The 16,141-nt window shown below is 33.0% G+C and overlaps 1 long non-coding RNA gene across 3 annotated transcripts; it reads right to left on the bottom strand.

The window, feature by feature from the left end:
* Positions 1–1,769: 1,769 nt before the first annotated feature.
* Positions 1,770–14,965, bottom strand: LOC141611798 (uncharacterized). Of its 3 annotated transcripts, XR_012528762.1 has the most exons (4): positions 13,918–14,963; positions 3,319–3,374; positions 2,996–3,119; positions 1,770–2,135 (listed from the first exon to the last, which is right to left on the bottom strand). It is a non-coding gene; the product is annotated as an uncharacterized LOC141611798 (long non-coding RNA). The 3 variants fall into 3 exon arrangements; XR_012528761.1 differs by having other exon boundaries at positions 2,996–3,414; positions 14,061–14,965; XR_012528760.1 differs by having other exon boundaries at positions 2,996–3,374; positions 13,918–14,964.
* Positions 14,966–16,141: the final 1,176 nt, after the last annotated feature.

The following is a 16,141-nucleotide window of genomic DNA, read 5'->3' as shown; positions in this document are numbered from 1 at the left end:
TAGTATCCAATTTTAATGTTGTGTTATTTGGTAGTTGAATAGTTTTTTGGATTCTAAATAGTTTTTGGAAGTGACCAACCTTTTCGTATAGGTCTAGCAATTTGTTGATTGTCTTGCCAATGGCCTTATTCGCTTCCTTGTCGAAGAGCACTAATTTGGCTGATCTCACTCCGTTGGATAAGGTTGTCATTAGCCTGTACCTGTTTTTGTTAAGATGTTTAGTCCTCATTTTTAATATATTGATAAGGTTAATTTTATTTATTCTAGGAGGTTAGTTTTACTTACCTTTGCATTGGGTAATCTATAAATTTGTTACAATGGGTACAAATTTTGTCATCTTGTAGACCGGTTTTGCATGTCGTGCACGACCTATACCTCTATTCAACGTCAAATCGTATTTCTATTATGCCCTTGACAAATGGACATCTCTCTCTGTAGGAGTGGTTTGGTTAGGCATGTAATCATGTATATACCTTGCAAAAATTTACTACATAGAACTCACATAGTCGTAGGAATAAATTTCGAGTCTACTTCATGTCGGAGTTTCATCTCTTGTAGTTCTTCAATGGTTTTGAATAACGATTCTTCTATGTTTATTCCTACACTACTGATGAACTTCACCTAATGCGGTTCTTCTTCCCTGGTCGAAAGTGTTTTTTTTTCTTCAGATAGTTTGTACACAATTATTTCTCTTAAGTTTTTTCTTTCTGGAATTTCCAAGTTGAGGTATATTTTTGTACCGTATGTTAACTGTAACTGATCAGCCCTATGTTGGATAGAATTCGTATGTCGTTTGGCGTTCTTTTTGGTTGGTTACTTTAAGCGGAATGGCTTTAATTAATGTAGTTACCATCATACAAAACAGCTTTCATAGATGTTATCACGACGACGTGTGCTTGAGCATTGTTCAACTCTTGTGTGTCACCTATTAGGTTTGCTGTTTTACCCCATATTGTGACTCTCACTGCTTCTCTCCTGCTGCTTCCTGTTTTTTGGTTATATTTCCTAGTTTTTTTTCTGAATAATAATCGCATGCGCATTATGGTGAAGTAATTTTTATCTCTCATTGCAGATACCCGTATCTGTCGATATTGGGATTTACAGAAATCTCGCCAGCCACCCGATGATGATAGGACACATGCAGTCTCAAATGACGTGCTCGTGATATGGATGCATCATATGGATGTCAAACAAGGTTACGTCGACGGTTTTAGTTAATTTAAATTGACATTTTTAATGTTCTGAAATAAATAGTTAGTTTTTTCTTTGCATTTTAGTTTTGAAAATTTATGAAATAAAAGTTTTTATTTCATTTATTTATATTTTAATGATTTTTAAAATAAATGGAATTTATTTCATTCAATTTGAATTTAATTCGAGTTTCGAGCTTTTATTTAAGATTTATCCTTATAGATTGTTTTGAAAGTTTCAATTTGGGTTTTAATTCAAAACTAGTTTTGTGACCCGCGAAACTCGCGGATTCATTTCGACTATCTAATTTATGTTTATTTGGGTTTCTTTCGCTTGTGTAATTTATATTTTTATTTTTGCTTACGCTAATATTTGGCTAAATACATAAGATATAGTTATTGCTTGCATACATTTAACTATAAATGAACCTTATAGTGATTAAAATTTCCAAAATCTTATCTGGGAAATTCTTTTGAGAAGTTGTAGACAATTTGCTCGGTTTTCAAGGGTGAAATGACATTGCTTAATTTATTTGTAAACTATAAAAAGTATACAATACAAAGCGAGGAAGCAGAAAATTTGAAAAACAACGGTTAGACTCGATGTTTCTGCCTTTGTTGTGTGTGCTTAATGGGTGTATAGTGGCACTGAATAAAATTGAACACAACTCAAACAAAGGTGTATTCTTTTTTTTTTACTCCTTCAGTTTTGTAAGTTGTCATGAAACTTTCAAGGGAAAAGTAGCCACGCCTTATAAGTTGTCATGAAACTTTCAAGGGAAAAGTAGCCACGCCTTATAAGAGCTTGTAAAAGATCTAAACATCCACTTCTAACAGCTACGCCTTCAAAAGGCTTCATTTAAGGGGGGAAATACAAGTCTTCAAATTTGAGTCTGGATTAAAACTTTCTTCAGTTGTCACGCCTTACAAGTGCCTGTAGAAGATCTAAACATCCACTTAGGACATCTATGCATTATAAAAGACTTCATATATCACGCTTTTTATGTATCAGATACACTTCGGTCGGTTAAATAAACAAAACAAACAAAAAATATCTTCGCTTCTCATTTTAATTTCATTTCTTGAACATAACTATATAAAAATTACTATATGAAAACAATTTCTCCAAAAAGTATACAATATATAAAGAGCAATTTAAAATTTTTATTCCCCGTAGATGAAAATGTCATGTTAAAATGAGCAAAAATTCATTCAAATAAGCGAAAGAAGGTTCTAAATTCCACTTATGATGCTAATTACACATCAAGTTATACTCTATATTGCATTCGAAACAAACAAAATAGCTTTAGTCAACAATACCTCTCAACGTCTCAATATCAGCTCATGATATTTTAGCTTTGATGTCTGATTCAGTTATCGCTTGTTAGATTCATCGTTGATTCATTAATACTCTCAGAATTGGAACAACTTTAGAAGAAAAACACATTCTAGAGTATCACTTTTAGGCTATTAGGATCTTTATTGAAAATATAAGGTGAGTTTATTATGGTGGAGAAACGAACAACAATTTCTGGACGTTTAAAAAGCTCCAAGCCAAATCAACCATAAACACATTCCCATTCTTCGAGTTAAATTAGCTTTTTTCAAACTTGGGAACCAAAAATTATAGCTCATCCATCATCAAATACAAATAGATAACTTAACAATTTCACAAATTTGTAAGAGTAATATATTTGCTGACTTCTTATGCACCTGAATGCCTCAGTTAAATAGTGAATCGAGAGGCAAATGAAGAGGCCCAATATTCTTCTCAGAAGCCTAAAATAATACACATAGACCCTTACCTGTAAACCTTTGCCCATGAGTCCTCGACGATTTGTTTCCTTAGCTTGAAACGTGACCAATCAAATCCGAGTTTCTATTGCGTTCACATCAGCCATGGTATCAATCATCAAACTAAAAAAATTCCTGTAAAGTTAATTATTAATACAACATAGATTAACAATTTGTGCAATAATAACACCAATATCCTTGCCTCCGAAAGATCAGTGGTAAAACAAATTTCCATCAATTCATAGACATAAATCATAATTGGGGGTTAGTTTCTAACTCTATCAAACAAAAAATAAAGCTAAATAACAAAGAGAAAGAAAGAAAGAACGCATACCTTAGTTTTAGGATCATTAAGTAGTACTCTATGCAACTAAAGAGTACAAGGTCAGCCTGTTGGAATATGTGTCCTCCGACAATAATGCGATCACGACTGTTGATCATGATGATCACATGTTTAAATCTCATTATAAAGAATACAATTGGGAAGTAATATTATTCTCATTCCTGTCAACATATATCGGTAATGATTGGTGATTAGAGTTTGACATTACTTGTCGTGACGGTGGTGATCAGTTGACCCCTAGGTCATACCTATAGGGCAACACTCTTAATTGATTATTTAATTAATCGTATAATGTTGCGAGTTAATTAAATTACTTGAAAATTGACGGACGATTTTGGAAGTAAAATTTACGTATCAAATTGAAATGTGATTAAATGAGATACGGTCTGAGTAATTAAATTGTATCATTACTCGGATGAAATTAATGTTTAAAGAAACAATCGAAATTGAATGAATTGTTATAAATACAATCTGTTGTGATTTATAAATGGTAAAATATTTTGGCACAAGTAATTATGAAATTACTAAGTCGATTTTTGTATGTGACGTATTTTTATTAATACGTTGATTTTTAATATGTTAAAAATACATAACAAATTTATGTCACATATGACATGTGACATATTGACAATTGACAAAAATAATATGGAATCCATATTATCAAATGGACCGAAATTACAAGAAGAGGATTAAGCTAATTAATTGTTTAATTAGTAGCTAAACATAATGATTGTTTTGCTTTAGTAGCCATGCAAGCCTATGGTGCATTGTGAAGACAAATAAGTCCATGCATTGGCTCCCCTTTACCTCTCCTCTTACACGGTTTTGAGAAGCAAAACCCATCATTGTTTTTCCTATAATTTTTACCTAATAATATACTAAGTGTAGTGTATTATTCATTCATTCAATCTATCATCCAAAATACAATTTTAGAGAAAATAAAAATCCTCCTCTCCTTCTCTCTAAAAACCGAAACATTTATGTGATTTATAAAGATTTTTGGTTCAATTTTCTACTAATTAATATTATACTAGTTCTTGTAATATTAATTAAATTAAGAGAAAGCCTTGGGTATAAAGCTTAGGGAGAGATCCTATACTTGGATCTTGGTTCATCCATAAGGAAAAGCTCAAGAACAAGAGAGAAAGGTGATCTCTCTTGTGCCCAATATAACCGAAATCATCATTGTAAGGACATGATTTCTCCTCTATTTTATTATTGTTTGCATGCATAAAATCCGTTTTTATTTTATGACAAATTAATTTATAACATATATGAGTATGTTAGTATGTATATGAATCTACATTTCCTTCAATCGATATCAGAGCCACGGTTGTTTGCATGCAAATCGGTTAAAAGTTTTTCCGAGTTATAAGAATAACAAATAAAACTTGTAAAATTTGTGTTATTATGAGATATCACGAAATCAATCTTTGCATGTTAATATTTCTGGTCCTAAAATGTTTTAGGATATTTTGGTTAATTTTTCGGATTTTTATTGTTCATAATTTACAATAATGGCATTTAAATGTGATTTTATGAGTAAAAATATCATTTTTGGTCTAAAATTAGCTATACTTCGAATTTTCACTTGGTTTTTGGATATGTTGTCACATATATTATTTTGAGATAACCTGTAAATTTTCATAATTTTTGGACTTGTTATGCTCGAAAAATGAATTTCTCATTATTAAATTCGGATTTAAGTGAAGAATAGGTTAATATGAGTTAAATTTCGAATCTGGTCATAGAAAATTAATATGTTGTCACATGCAATTTTACAAGATGTGTGTAAAATAATTGGCTATAAAGAAGTCTTTTTGCATGATTTATGGATTTTTGAAGAAAAATAGCATAAATAGTGACATTATTAGTGGAAAATTAATAAAACATAATCTATGACTTAGGAAAAACGTCTAATGTTGCATTTTATTATATTTTTCAGATCTAAAATTGAAAAGTTAGTGAAAATAATTTTTCCATGTTTTTATGATTATTTTATTAAAAATCGATAAACCGCAACATTGTTTTTCCGGTAAATTTTCGAAATTTTTAACCTAAGATTTTGAATATTATGAGTGTCATGGAATTTTTCCAGAATGTTCATGAGTTTAGAATTTCAAATTTCAAATTTATTTGAAATTTTGTGATTTATTTGAAGTTTAATAGCTTATTTTTGTAATTTTTGGTCCATTTATGAACAATTTTTATAAAATATGGGTTAATTATGGTCAAATTATTAGTGAAGACTAAATTTTGAGTCCTAAGAGGTTAGGGTAATTAACTTATGCATAAATATGAGTTTATGCATTTTTGTGATTATAAAATGTTGAAATCACGCAAATCCGTAAAAACCGAGTAATATACGATATTGGCTAATTAAAAGGCGATTTAGCATAAAATTGAGCATGTTCTTACATATTATAATGCTGCATTTTCTTTATGATTGTCATAATTTTAATTTATGTAATTTTTGAATTATGTAATTTCACTTAGTATGGCCTTAGATTTTAATTGGTATTTCCCGAAATGTATGGGAATATCGATTCGGTTGTAATTTTATTGTGATCTCGTATCACCGTTTTGTAATTTAATAGATTTATTTTATTTTAGTTACAAATGTATAATAGGAAATTATGTAATTTATTATGTAATTTTATTCATTCCGGAGTTCCAAAAGACGGATTTCTTCAAGAATGACGATACATAAAGACGGTGTTACCTCGAGATGCGTGCCACAACCGAAGTTCAAGGGACCAATGGAGTTGGTTTCCGAATATGTAATAGTTAAATAGTTTTTCTATTTTAGGACAGGCCATACTATGATTTATTTATCTTTATGCTTGCATTTTATTTTATGTCACATGCATCGCTAAATCGCCATAACTAAAACATGCATTTTATCTTATCGAGTTTATCGACCGTGTCAATTCAAATTATCGTAGTTCACCGCTTTAGTTCACTTAAAACGTGATAGATAATAAATTGGCATGACCTCTCGCTAAAACAATTAATTGAGACATAGCCTTACCAAATAGTAGAAACCATGAAAACCTATTTCGCGAGGGAGTGCACTCGGCTACCCCGGGGTGAAAACCTTGTTACGTAGAGGAAGTGGGTGATGAATGTTAATCCACCGAATTCATGTTGATAAGGGATGTATCGGCTACCCCGTGCCCAAGTTGATGTGGGTTTGGATAATGGACACATTTATTCGAAATTTGGATTGAACTCAACAAAAGTAATTGATAAGGGTTGCATCGGCTACCCCGTGCCCTTGTTGATGTGTTTTGTGCTATAGATAAACATTAGAGTAATTTTATCGACCAAGAGTTCTAAAAGTAGAATCGATTAAAAGGTTAATCCACCGAGTTATATTGATAAAGGTTGCATCGGCTACCCCGTGCCTAAGTCGATATGAATTTGGGTCTTGGAATCATTTATCTAGTTGGGTAGAGGTCACTAGAAAAATGCTTAAAACTTGTTTAAATCATACATTTTTACGAGTATTATTAAAACGACAATTGTTTTACTCCTTATATTTTGTTTTGTAGACCACTTCTTTTTCATAACAAATGGCAACACCAACACCAACTCCTAATGCTACACCTCTCGCTAGTTCATCTTGGCTCCGATCCTTTATGGATCGATGTAAACTTGAAAAGAATGGGTCAAATTTCTCCGAATGGGATGCCCAACTCAAATTAGCCGCCGAAGGTGACGACAAGCTTCGTTACCTTACCGAGGCCTCTCCACCCGAACCCTCCACTAGGTCCACCGCGGCCACTAGGGAAGCATATGAGGCTTACCAAAAGGAGTCCGCCGCAATGAAAAATGTCTTAATATTTGCGATGGAGGCGGACCTCCAAAGGAGAGCCTTTAAAATGGGCAATGCTAATGAGATTTACTCCAAACTTGTGACCATGTTTTCACAAACTCCGCGGATCGTCCAATATGAGGCGGCCGCGGCATTCTTTGATCTCGACTTCAAAGAGGGCCAAAAGGTTAGCCCTCATGTGCTCAAACTCATGGAGCTTGTCGAGACCTTGAAAATTCAAAAGGTTGAAATCCCCAAAGAACTCATCGTAGATAGGATTCTACACTCCTTGTCCAAAGTCAAGGCATATGTGCAATTCCGGGTGAATTTCAACATGCAAGACAAGGATGTGTCTCTTGAGGAGTTGCACAAGTTACTTGTGCAAGCCGAGAGGGACATGGGGTTAAATGTGAACCCTCCCAAGGATGTGCTTAACATAAGCACTAAGAGCAAGGGGAAATTCAAGAAGAGTGGAAGGAAGGGTAAAAAGCAAGCTCCCACATTCACCAAAGCTAAGTCTTGTGAAGCTAGCACATCCAAAGTCAAGAAGGGTCCTCTTGATAAATGCCATTATTGTAATGGCATGGGACATTGGAAAAGAAATTGTTCCAAATACCTTGGTGATATCAAAGCTGGAAAGATCACTCCAGTAGGTAAATGACTAACCTTCTTTTATGTTTCTAATTCAACTATGGTATTATGATGCAAAGTTGTGATAATGTATCTCCCTTTTTATTGTAAATAGGGCCTCCACCAAGCAAAGACAAGGGAAAAGAAAAACAAGCATGAGAAACCATGGAGAAGCTAAGGATAGCTTTTATGGAGCTTTGTTTTTCCATTGTCTTAATTTAAGTTGTGTTTTGGATTTTAGAACTTTAAGTTTCCGTGTTCGACATGGAAAAGTATTTTGGATAATGAGTTGTATCTTGGAAGATGGTGACTTGGTTTGCAACCCAAGTCACCCGTTTTATCATTTATCCTTTTAATGTTCTAAATTTCATCTTTAAAATGCTTGCGTTTTGAAACATAAGATTATTCACTTAAAGTGATCTAATAGACAAATATAATGACGGGTTTCATTATATGTCCACATGCTTAAGGCGTGTGTATGATCATTTATAAAGAGATTTTGAGTCTATGAACTCTCTTAAAGGAATGTCAATCACCAAGAACACATATGAAATCTATAACTATTAGTCTATCTATGAGATAGTTCTCCTTATACTTCAACATCATTAATTTGTGTCTCATATGCTATCTTTGAATGTTTAGTGTATTTATTCTAAAGATAGAGTGGGAGAAAAATGAGGACACCAACACACAAGGCAAGATAAAATTGTGTACTTGTGTATATGAAGATCTACCCAAGAGAGAATGATTTGAATAAAGGCATAGTATGCCGAATAGATGAGATCTATGGTCTCAATTTAGCTCTATATGACTAAAGAGACCAAGTGTAATTATCATGAGAGAATATTCTCAAGATAACTACACGAGGAGACTAAAAGAAAGTTTTGGAATAAAAATGACTAATGTAAAGTCTTAACAAGTTTTTGACTAAGTTTATGAAACATTTGACCAATAGTTTCAACCTTGAGATTTACTTAAGAGCCTAAATGAATCATAGTAACATACTAGTTATGATCGAGTTGCAAAGATTGATATACCGATGTGCAAATGTCATTGCTTAACCTCACTATGAAATGGTTAAACCTCCTTCCAAAACGGTATTTGCGAAGGACGTATTCTAGATATTGTTTATACTTGAATAATGACATTGCTACACATCATTATGACATGAGTGTGTTGGAGATTTAAAATCTCTTTCCGTAAGGTTAAGATGAGACCACTTCAAAATAGGTATTTTGAAAGGATATGATGGGAACATATATGGTTTTATCCTAATAACTTGGCAATACAATTTATATTCAATTCTTGATAAATTTCGATTAAGAAGTCAATTTCGAAATGTGCAGAATTGAGTGGGAGTTAAGAAATTCTCATGTGAAGACATGAAATTTAGTGGGAGCTATCATCCTTTGAATGTTTACAACTCATCACTCATTAAAGAATGACGAGCTAATACCTTCTTTCATAAAGAAGCATTTGAGTTTTCAATTCTGGATGAAAATGGACAATGATGAATCCAATTACATCAAGGGATGTTGGATTAGTATTAAGAGATACACATCGTATCAACATTCACATAGGTTATTCATGTAGATGAAAATGGAATTGCCATTAGCAGGCATGGTCGTTCATTGAACCTATGAACAGTTGATCTCATGATTATTAGTAACTAATGTTTCCGCCATTAGAATAATCATGTACATGTCCAATTATGAATCATATGCATAAGAGCATGATGATGGATGGTAAGCCATAATAGAAACGTCATGTATTCTCAAGAAGAATCCGATGAGCGATTTCGGTGTTTAACGGAATACTCCATTATGTGATAAGAGGTTGCACATATTGTAGAAAATCCGAGCACATATGAGGATTTAAGAGAATCCCAATTCTTTCAAGCCTAGAAAGAGAAATGAGAAGTTTTTGGAAAGATGCTTGGTTAAATAAGAGGTTATTCAAAAATCAATCTTTCCTAGTTAAGCTAGGACTTGTGAGAAGTGCTAAGCTAAATAATCTTGTCAATTGTTACAAGATACTACAAAACATATACCTAGTGCATTATGTGTGGATGGAATACTTGATCAGTACAAGTTATATTATTCATCACAAATTCGTTCGTTATGTGATAGTCGATAAGAAAGTTCTTTCAAGTTAAAGAACCGAAACCAAGGTCGTGAACCTTGATGTGTACTTGGTAAGATTCATGCTATGAGAGAGAACATGAATGTGAAGGAGATTGCAAGTGTAAGAAGTTTGAACACATGGACACATGGGATGTTAAACTTCTATTGCAATCAATAAGTGTTTACACTAACGATATACATCACAAAGTTGTAATATGATATTGACTACCCGAGTGTGATGTCGACATTTGTCGTTTGAGTTATTATTAACTCACCTTGTACATTGTTATATCCAAACGGGTTGTGAAGACAATTGAAACCCGTTAAAGTGAACATGGATTAACATTGTTTTTGCCCATAGTTACTTATATGAGGTGACGTCTCGAAGTGACTAGAGTGTGATGCGATTGATGGCAAGTTCAAGTGCCATAGAGTCATGTGAGATGACTAGTCGATCACATAGGCAGACTGTTAGGAACATTTTGTCTGGCCTAATGACCGCTTATAGAGTTTGGCAAATTTATATAGCCTGGTCGTGGCGAGAGCTACTATAGTATTCAAATGAGTCGATTCTTTTGACTAAAGACTATTCACCTAAGATGGCACAGTTTGATTAACTTTGATTTGTGTTACTACGACCTTCGTAAATGGGGTCAAATGGGCATATTTTGGGTTATGATGACTGTGGCTAGTCGAAGGGAATGAGTGCGATAGGAATTGTCCACCCCTAGTCGGGGTTATAACAATATCTCGGGGCCACTCGAGGAGTAATGAATCGAAATGCGTGGCCACGCTCGGAAAGTATCTATGATAGATAAGTCCGGTCAATCAGTTATTCTCCAGATCGAGGAAACCACTCTCGATATGATCACTTGCAAGTACGACCTGAAAGACACCTTGCATTGAGTGGGAGATAGTAATAGGACAAGAGAATTGGTGGCGCACACTTGTCGAGGACAAGTGGGAGATTGTTGGAATATGTGTCCTCCGACAATAATGCGATCACGACTGTTGATCATGATGATCACATGTTTAAATCTCATTATAAAGAATACAATTGGGAAGTAATATTGTTACTGTCAACTGGTCAACATATATCGGTAATGATTGGCTGACTAGAGTTTGACATTACTGTCGTGCGACGGTGGTGATCAGTTGACCCCCTAGGTCATACCTATAGGGCAACACTCTTAATTGATTATTTAATTAATCGTATAATGTTGCGAGTTAATTAAATTACTTGAAAATTGACGGACGATTTTGGAAGTAAAATTTACGTATCAAATTGAAATGTGATTAAATGAGATACGGTCTGAGTAATTAAATTGTATCATTACTCGGATGAAATTAATGTTTAAAGAAACAATCGAAATTGAATGAATTGTTATAAATACAATCTGTTGTGATTTATAAATGGTAAAATATTTTGGCACAAGTAATTATGAAATTACTAAGTCGATTTTTGTATGTGACGTATTTTTATTAATACGTTGATTTTTAATATGTTAAAAATACATAACAAATTTATGTCACATATGACATGTGACATATTGACAATTGACAAAAATAATATGGAATCCATATTATCAAATGGACCGAAATTACAAGAAGAGGATTAAGCTAATTAATTGTTTAATTAGTAGCTAAACATAATGATTGTTTTGCTTTAGTAGCCATGCAAGCCTATGGTGCATTGTGAAGACAAATAAGTCCATGCATTGGCTCCCCTTTACCTCTCCTCTTACACGGTTTTGAGAAGCAAAACCCATCATTGTTTTTCCTATAATTTTTACCTAATAATATACTAAGGCCCTGTTCTTTCTGGCTTATTTTCAGCCTACTTGATTCGATTCATTTCGATTCGATTCGATTCATTTCGATTCGATTCGATTCGGCTCCATTCATTCGATTCAGATTCAGTTCATTCCATTCGATTCGATTCATTTCACTCACTCCATTCGATTCGATTCGATTCATTAAACATTAAGTTCACTCATTTATTTACTCATCATCTTAAATTTAATAGTTATTATTAATTTTGTTATCAATAATACTATTTTTTTAATATTATTCTTTATTATTATTATTATATTTAATAATAGTGTTAATAATAATGTTATTTATTATTATTATTATTATTATTATTATTATTATTATTATTATGAATATTATTATTAAAATGAATAATAATGTTATTAATGTTAATAATAATATTATTATTATTATTATTATTATTATTATTATTATTGTTATTATTATTATTATTATTATTGTTGTTGTTGTTGTTGTTATTATAATTATTGGTATTATTATTAAAATTAATAACATTTATTATTAATATTATTGATGGGGCACGCCAACGACTTGACCCAAAGAGCCAATACGGGGTCATACAAGTCAACACGCTTGCCAACATGGTTACGGATTAAGCTTGATACTCTACGAATCACGAATTGTTAAAAGCGAATTCTATCAACTGATTCATCGAAAATACATATAACACATTTTCTATAAGCGAATCGCGAATCGATAAGGCGTATTCATAGCGAATATGGTAACCATGCTTGCCAGCCATCATTTGAGGTACACATAGAAATCTATAAATACCTCATTATTCACCCATCAATGGTAAAATACTTCTCACCAACAACTTCCTCTCTCTAGAAGTAAGACTACTCGAGCTACTATAAGAGGGCACGGAAACCTTAGCTTTAAGCAAGGTCCCAACTATCCACCAGTACCGTAAGGCATCAGAGAAGGACCTATTGCGACCCCTCCGAAGCCCTATTTGTTACGCGTGAAAGATCCATCCGGAGAGAGCAAGCATAGGTTCTAGGTGCCATCGTCTGAGAGGAGCGCGTTGACCCGACCCGGATTCGAGCAACGCTTACTTGAGTGTTTTTATTCGAAACAATTATTTTTACTAATATCATTATTAATATTGACATTATTATTTATTATTGTTATTAAGAATATTAATAGTAAAAAATTACTATTTTTTCATTATTATAATTTATGATTATTCATATACTCCTCCCTCTATCCCGGTCAATTGTTGTCCTTTGATTTTGGCACAAAGACCAAGGAAAGAGGAGGGGCCAATTATAAAATGACATGCGGACCAAATTGAGTGTGAATGATCAAATTGCTCATCAAGTTCATTCTTAAAATAGAAAGGACAATAATTAAATGAGACACCCCAAAATGGAACGGGACAATAAATTACCGGGACAGAGGGAGTATAATATTATAATTTTTTTCTTAAAAATATTAATTTTAGTATAAATAGTATTATACTATGAATATTATTATTATTATTATTATTATTATTATAGTTGATAATAACAATGATATTAAATATTATTATTATTAATATTAATATGATTATTTCAGTTTAGTTCAGCTTTATTCGATTGATTGATTCGATTCGATTCAAATCTATTCGATTCGATTCACCCATTCGCTCCATTCGATTCGATTGATTCGATTCACTCCATTCGATTCGATTCATTCGATTCGATTCGATTCATTTCATTGATTGATTCGATTCGATTCACTCTAAAAAGCCGAAAAAAAGGCCCTAAGTGTAGTGTATTATTCATTCATTCAATCTATCATCCAAAATACAATTTTAGAGAGAATAAAAATCCTCCTCTCCTTCTCTCTAAAAACCGAAACATTTATGTGATTTATAAAGATTTTTGGTTCAATTTTCTACTAATTAATATTATACTAGTTCTTGTAATATTAATTAAATTAAGAGAAAGCCTTGGGTATAAAGCTTAGGGAGAGATCCTATACTTGGATCTTGGTTCATCCATAAGGAAAAGCTCAAGAACAAGAGAGAAAGGTGATCTCTCTTGTGCCCAATATAACCGAAATCATCATTGTAAGGACATGATTTCTCCTCTATTTTATTATTGTTTGCATGCATAAAATTCGTTTTTATTTTATGACAAATTAATTTATAACATATATGAGTATGTTAGTATGTATATGAATCTACATTTCCTTCACAGCCAACAAACAAAATACACAAACTTTGTACCACTTATGGCCATAATCTGGTGAAAAACAATTTAAGCATAAAGTACAACAAACGATTCATACTTTGCACCAAATTATGGAGCAAATTTGTTCATTATGGGGAGTAAAAGACAAACCTTATATTGAGAGGACTGAGGCAGGCAACATAGACAAAAGTAAACCCACAAAGTAAGACGAACTAATACTTAAAGGACATGATGAAGAATGGTGAGTAGATGAGGGAATATGAACAGGAGTACTAAATTACATTTACATAGATTTGATGTGAGCAATTAAATAGAGAGAGAAGTACGAATAAATGAGCATTAGTTTTAAAAGGTAGAGAGTCATGCAACAAATGCAAGATATTGAATGAGGAGGAAACTGAAATGCTTCCTCTCCTCTTTATAACCGAACAGAAACTCCCAAGTTAAGGGGATTTTTCGGTGATTATTGGCAAAAGATGGAGTTATATGATGCCACGTGTCATTCAGAAATTTGCTCAAAGTACCCTTTTATATTATTGTATAAATTTTTTTATTTTGATTTAAAAAATCAAAAATGTGATTTTATGACGGTTTTTATTTAACGTTTTATTTAAGTCGAAATTTCGAATTTTTAAAGCGATTTTTTTAAACCCGTTTTTTGAAGCGCTATGAGGAGCGATTTTTTTATGCGATTTTTGGGCCATGTTTGGCACGAATTTGAGGCAATAAAAAAAGCCTATTACCTTCCCCCATGATCCCGTGTTCGAACCTCACCATACCCAACACAACCTGTACTGCTCTGTTTTCAGCAGCCCAAACCCACACCAAACACCTCTAAACCCAACACTAGCCAAGCTTATCTCACTCCCTACACCTAGCCCATGACCCAAGCCCTTGTCTAGCCTAGTCTAAGCCATGACCCAAGCCACCAGGAGCAACAAACAAGCAGACCCAAGCCCATTCCTCTGCCCTGTTTTGCGTGAGCTTTGGAGCTTGTTTCTTGAGCTCCAAGTTACTCCACCGACTTCCCTCACCTTGAAAAATCTCAAATTTTAAATAAATAAATAGTATGGAGTCGCCAGTAGGTTTTATAAAAAAAACATACAAATTTTTTTTTAAAGGAAAGTCCTTTTAATCCCTTGTATGGGGACTGCTCTGTCACTTCGGTCTGAACCTAAGATTGACGGTCAGGGAAGGTGTGAGGCACCCAGACCGCCCATCAAACTGACGATCTCTACTATTTATTTATAATATTGTATATTTGATGAAATTAACAATAAAAAAGGTTTTAAAACAATTTTATACAAGACTATACAAATTATTTACGTGAATAGAATAGCTAAGTTAGATTATTTACAAATTATACAAACAAACAAATTAGATTATGACAATAGCAAAATAAGAATTAAAATATGACACCCTCAGGCCTACCTGGATACGGTGTTTCGACAATTAGCTTACTTGAATCGGCTTTACGACGTCTTTATGCTCAAAATAGGGTCAATGTATCGAACTGTCTTTTGTATGGAAGGTGGTATTTTGTAGGGTAATATTTTATGAGAGGTATAGTATAATTTTTTTGTGAATTTTCTGTGTCCGAATAAGGGTTTAAAGGAGAGTATTTATAATCATTAAGACGAGAGTGTTTGACAAGATATAGAATTTCTGTAAGAGAGGAATTGAGCTTCTAAATTCCTATCATTCATTCTCCTAATCATTCACATGTTAAACTCCAAGTACATGCCTAATGCCTTAGTGTTCGAGTCCTTCTACACGTTCTTTATACAAGGTTCCGTTTTCCTCATCTTCTTGACAAAATTTAACAATAAAGAAAACATAGAGTAGTTGTGCCAAACACAACATGGCAACATGCTCTCATACCTCTTCCACCATCAACTCAATAAAGCTTATATTTCCGTATATTTGGACCCATTAATATGATTTAGGACTTCCTTTTGGATCGATATTTTGAAGAAGCAATTAACATAATTAGAGTTGGGCTGCAAATTATAAGGTGAATGACCTTATTTATTTATTAGGCCCAATTAAATGTCATTTAACTGCGACCTGTTAAAATGTACCATTTCCCGTTTACGGTTTTGTGCCATTAATATGTCAACTGATGAGTTACTCTAAAGGTATAATTATTATAAATAAGTAAATGGGCTATGATTTTCTAAGTTGCCGTAGTGGACCGGGTTATAAAATGGTTGTTTTTGAGACGATTTTGA

This window comes from Silene latifolia, chromosome 11, assembly GCF_048544455.1.
Source record: "Silene latifolia isolate original U9 population chromosome 11, ASM4854445v1, whole genome shotgun sequence".
Taxonomy (NCBI): domain Eukaryota; kingdom Viridiplantae; phylum Streptophyta; class Magnoliopsida; order Caryophyllales; family Caryophyllaceae; genus Silene; species Silene latifolia.
The sequence above is the reverse complement of the archived record's forward strand: the minus strand, read 5'-3'. Positions and strand labels throughout refer to the sequence as shown.